The sequence below is a fragment of the Littorina saxatilis genome, linkage group LG14, assembly GCF_037325665.1.
Source record: "Littorina saxatilis isolate snail1 linkage group LG14, US_GU_Lsax_2.0, whole genome shotgun sequence".
In the NCBI taxonomy this organism is placed as follows: Eukaryota; Metazoa; Mollusca; class Gastropoda; order Littorinimorpha; family Littorinidae; genus Littorina; species Littorina saxatilis.
In genome coordinates, this window is record NC_090258.1 from 7,539,397 (window position 1) to 7,545,615 (window position 6,219).

Genomic DNA, 6,219 nt, shown 5'->3' on the forward strand with positions numbered 1-6,219 from the left:
TTGTCTTCTTCTGCTTGTTCTTTCTCTCGTTCGCCTTTTTAGACTTTCACTCCTGTTGCGTATGGTAGGGGGGGTTGAAAGGTGGTTCCACTGTAGTGACTAACAGTACCGTCAGACTGCGAACCGTCTAGTCAGACCTGTTAGAAGTTTCAAAGCCGGTCAGAGGACGACCAAAATCCTGTTTTAAGTCTTTTCCGCAGTGACTTTTATCAGGCCCAGGTTCTCGGGAAGAAGTTGAAACATCTTGAACAAAGAATGCCTAATGAAGAGGAAAATAATACTCTGAGTCCTACTCATGATTTTACTCCGACCTAAATTCTACATAGACTCCCCCCCCCCACACACACACACACCAAAGAAATGAAGAACAAATACAAATCAAAGAACATGAAGAAAGACATTTTAATGATGTCTTCGTGCATAGAGATCACCTATTACCTGAGTGCCTTGAGATCACCTATTACCTGAGTGCCTTGAGATCACCTATTACCTGAGTGCCTTGAGATCACCTATTACCTGAGTGCCTTGAGGCATGTATAAGTTCTTGCTGCGTAACTCAGCAGTAACATCCACAATTTCTTTTCATTTTCATAAGAGGAAGGGCCCCGAATATGGATCACTTTTTGTTTCATGTTAATAGCTAGCTTGTTTTCTCCGCGAAAAAGTTTCATTTTGTGCTTATAGTTGTTTTCTCTTCAGGTAACCGTAAGACCTAAATGGAGCGAATTAGTTTTGATAGACTTTCCGCAAAAAATAAATACAGAACAAATATACAACTGGTCCATATTAGGAATCTGGGCGCCAAATATGGAGCAGTGAAGAGGCCATCACAAATCATTGTTAAAAGCCCACCATATTTCAAATAACGTTATACAACTCAGCGTGCGAGTCAGAATACGTCTAATTTGAATAAGATTTACTTGTTCCAGTTCGATGTGAACATTATTCAAAGCACACACACACACACACACACACACACACACACACACACACACACACACATACATACACACACACACACACATACACACACACACACGTACACAAAATCACACACACACACACACACACACACACCAAGTGCAAGGGATGTATTTTTAAACAAAGTTTAATGTTTTATAATCATCAAAAACTAAACAAGACAAAAATCTTTAACTTGTACATAATATTCACCGATTTAAGTTGCCAAACGGGGCTTTCCAGGTCATCAAGTACACTTAATGCAACGAAAGTGTTCGATCAGAGGCATGCAAGTGTAATTAACATTAAACGACATATCCCGACCTGTTAATCTCGAGGTATACACACGTCACCACATGAAAAATTCCAACCAATTAGATCAGAGGCATGCACATGTAATATTAACACCTGACACATTCTGACCAATTAGATCAGAGGTACACATACGTCACCACATCACATGACAAAGTTCAACCAATCAGATCATAGGCATGCAATTACGATATCATCAACTGACACATTCCGACCAGTTAGATCAGAGGTATACACACACCATAACGTCACATTACACAATCCGACCAATCACAGCACCACACTGTTATCACATCAGACACCATTGCACTCTCAATTAAGCCTACTATTCCCAAACGAGTGCAGTCTTTGTTCACTTATAAATAAGACGAACACTATGCTAGTGTATGTAAATCTATCATAACAAAAAAGGACCAAAGAAAAGCAATTTAATAGACTATATAAGCAATCTATCTTCGAGGAACTGAATGATTATGGGGGTGCGGATTGCGAATACTGCAGTGCACACACAAAACAAAGAAATCAGGTGTACACAACTGGAATTCTAAACGATTGTCTTTTTACATTTGAGGTTAAGTCACATAGTCCTACACACTACTGACATAAGGTTTCTGTTCCACCAAAACTAATACGCATGCTGAACGATTTTCTCAAAATTTCTAATTTTGGAATCGTCAAAGTTGTGAACTTGGACACAAGGCTATAAATAAGGCAAAGGAACATGACAATAAATGCACACAGACACACTCACGCACGCACGCATGCACACAGACACAGACAGACAGACAGACAGACAGACAGACAGACAGACAGACAGACAGACAGGCAAACACACACACACACACACACACACACACACACACACACACACACACACACACCCGCACACTTGTCATTATTTTATATTCATTTTGATAACACATCAAACCCAACACCTCAAGTTATTTTGACGGTTATTAAGGCTTGTTAGTTACGCATGTGGATGCATCGCAAAGAAAGATGCAACTCAAAATTATCCCCTGTTGTCCTTAAAACCACAGGATAGAATACATCCCCAATTGTTTCCGGTTAAAGTTCATAGAGCTTCCAGATGCTTTGGATACAAACTTGCGTATTGCTGTGCAACATTAAAGCGTTCTGTTATATAATGCTAAGTTAGCATTTCAATAACCTTGAAAATTAATAAGTAATAACGCTCATGGTGTATTATAAATGACCGCAGATACAATGTAACATTTTTCAATAGTCCCCCGGTTCGGAACTTCGGGACGAAGCTCATTCAAACGGGGGCGATTGTGACAGGGGAGGCTACCGCTCCTTTCACAGCAGACTCTGCACCCGAATTGTTGGCCTTTAAATCAACACCGGTGGATTGTGGAATTCTGTTTGTGATGGGGTCTGGTGGTTTCCGATTGTCTGTATGTTCATGGAAACCTTCGGGTTTGCATAACAGTTTTTATAGGGCTAAGAGACAGAGACAGAGACAGAGAGGAATGGGGATCGAAACGGTAATTGCTGACAGCAGCCAGTAACCGCCATTAGCAAAGGCTTGACATTCAAACGTGTTTTTTGTTTAAAGTGTTTGTGAAGAAAAACTGCAGCAATTAGTGTTAACTACCAAATCTATTTCAAGAAAGTAAACAGTATAGAGAAAAAAAAGAAAGATAGAAAAAACATAGAAGAAAAGGAAGAAAGAAGAATGAACGGGAAGCGAAGGATATGGAGCAAACCCTTGCAAGCTTGCCAAGATTAACAGGTGCGTAAAACCTGCTTGTTTTACGTTAAAAAACACACACTTTCACTACAGATATAGTAGTAGAAGAAAACGAAGAAGAAGACGAAGAAGAAGACGACGATTGATGAGTTGATAATTAGTTTTAACGTCCTCTTAGGACCAATTGGCCTATCTTGGGACAGGTAGAGTTAATATGCTATATGGGGGGACTTCTTCTTCTTCTTCTTCTGCGTTCGATGTTATATGGGGGGACATAACACTGGACAGACATGCAAACAGAGAACACATATGATCGTGTTATAGATCTGGAAGTCTGTTGTTGCGGTATTTTAAAATGGGGATGGAAGTAAAGATTTTGTTGGGGGTTGTTGTCTTTTTGTACGCGGAATATGGTTAGAGTGGAGCGGTTTTGTAGGCTTATTGCAAATATTTATTTATGTAGAATATTTTTCAGACTTTTGTATAATGCCAAAATAACTAAATAAAGAACTGGCTGAATAAGTAAATTAATACATAACTGGAAAAGTAATACAATAATTTGTATTCGAATCTTTATTTAGACAAAGGAAAATATTTAAATAACGAGAAGAAGAAGAAGAAGAAGAAGAAGAAGAAGAAGAAGAAGAAGAAGAAGAAGAAGAAGAAGAAGAAGAAGAAGAAGAAGAAGGAAGAAGAAGAAGAAGAAGAAATGTTCACTTTTGTAAGGACACATAAGAGTATGCTTTCAGCAAAACAAGAAACAAAAAGAAAATTTCAGGTAATTAAAGAAACACAAACTAAGATGAATCAGTAGTCTATAAAAATTGACTAGGTGGGAACATTCACTGAGAGAAAACGATGCATGTAAACCTTTTTTGTGTGTTTTTCATCAATAGTAAAAAAAAAATACATGTTCATCACCATCCACAAACAACGTCTGATATCAATGTTTAAATCTGGTATTTTTCATTTTTATTAATATAAATTGAAAATTGAATTGAATATTGATTTGAATATTGAATTGAATATTTGTATCCCTCTCTTAATTGTTTCATACAAATCCTTCTGAACATAAATATTCTGTTCATTTCTGGCCGTGAACTTTCCAACACAAGCAGCTTCTGTTAAGCCTTGGTGACCCTCCTCCTCCCCCCCACCCCTCTTTTCGTTCTGTCTTCACCCTCCTAATTTCTTCGTTGGCGTTCTTTAGTGCAGCCATTACTGTCTCCTCTAGAGTGTCAGATTTATGTATTGGAAAACTTTATCGATTCGGCCACACATGCCGATAAGGAGAAAGAAACTGGCTTAGTCAGAAAAAAGTGACGGTGCATAAAATCGTATTTTTTTCTCTTTAATTTTCAATACTTTATTGTCCCATCGCTCGGAAGATCCTCCCAGTGGAAAGCTAGCAGCAACAGAGTCGCGCTACCAAGGTGTATGCATGTTGTGGTGTCATTAGCCACCTGCACTTATGGCAGAATGACCAAGGTCTTTTACGTGCCACAGTGGTGACACGAGGGTGGAACATGGATACCGTATCTGAGTCTGCACATAAAGTTGACCCGTGTCCGTCCCGGCCCGGATTCGAACCTGCGATCTGCTCTACCAACTGAGCTACCGGGCCCCCTTTAGTTTTATCAACCCTCACACACACACACACACACACACACTCCCACACACACACACACACACACACACACACACACACACACACACACACACACACACACACACACACACAAGCAAACACACACACACACACATATTCCCCCCCACACACATACACCTCCCCTCTTTATTATGACTTGGTGTAAGGTAAGCGTGGTAAGTATACGTCTGTCAATCGTCGAAAACGTGCCGATAGTAGCTAAACCTGAGCTTATTTCTATTCAAATCGCTTCAACTGAGAACTAGTCAGCAACTTGCGCTAAGGCCTCTAATAATATTGCACTGTTGAAAAGCAAAAGAGGCTTTGCCCTGTTGCACTGTTAAAGACGCTTTGCACTGTTGCAATGTTGAAATGCAAAATACGTTTTGTACTGTTGAACTGTCAAAACGCAAAGGACGCTTTGTACTGTTGCACTGTTGAAAAGCAAAAGACGCTTTTTGCCGTTACACTGTTGACATGTTAAAGACGCTTTGTCCTGTTGCAATGTTGAAATGCAAAATACGTTTTGCACTGTTGAAATGCAAAAGAGGCTTTGTCCTGTGGCACTATTGACATGTTAAAGACGCTTTTTACCATTGCACTGTTGACATGTTAAAGACGCTTTGCACTGTTGCACTGTTGAAACGCAAAAAACACTTAACTAAATGGAGCATATGAATTATGATAATGTGTCTCTTACCTTGATAGCCACAAGACAGTCAGCGTTTATAAACACAATGTTTAACACATCTGTATATATCACTGACTTTTTGTTTCAAAATGACAGATAACCTTGTACACATGCAAGAGAAGCGTTGTACTGTCGGCGCGGTCCACATTTAAATGGAAGAAGTGATAGTGATACTTTGGTTCTTGGCTAAGTAGTCCTCAAATCTTCGGCGTTAATGAACACGACCTTAAACAGTAGCACTCACAGTTTGTATTCAAATAATCTGTGTCGACTCTAAACATGCCACAGATGTATATATCTCTTTGTGGTGCAATGCCAACACAAAGGGACTCTCTTCTGGAGTATTCGCACTATACCTGCTATATATCAAACTAGAATGAATACCCGCTTCGCCGGGTACCCGGCTTCGCCGGAAAGAAGTAGAACCGAATGAAGTAGAGGAATAACCCGGCTTCGCCGGGATGAAAGCGTTGTGGACAGTGACCTTCTAAAAATAGTAACGGGAATATCCGGCTTCGCCGGGATGAAAGCGTTGTGAACAGTGACCTTCTAAAAATAGTAACGGGAATATGGATTGACGCCACACGAAGGAAGGGAGATAAACGCAAAACACTGGAGAAGATAAGGAAGAGTTACTGGGAATGGATCTGGGAAGATGAACAGAAAAACCAAAATCGGTTCAGCGCTGCGCGCTGAGAGCACGTGTTGAAAATTCTCATCGACCAGGTTGTGTCCGGGGTCTACTTGAATATGCCCACCAAATTTGAAGCAGATCCATCGAGAACTTTGGCCGTGCATCGCGAACACACACACACACACACACACACACATACACCCACACCCACACACACACACACACACACACACACACACACACACACACACACACACACA

At 40.2% G+C, this 6,219-nt stretch overlaps 1 protein-coding gene across 1 annotated transcript in view; it reads left to right on the top strand.

Annotated features, from left to right (window-relative positions):
- LOC138947036 (uncharacterized) overlaps window positions 1-6,219 on the top strand; it is a 257,233-nt gene that overhangs the window by 46,691 nt on the left and 204,323 nt on the right. The gene's annotated exons all lie outside the window — the stretch shown is intronic.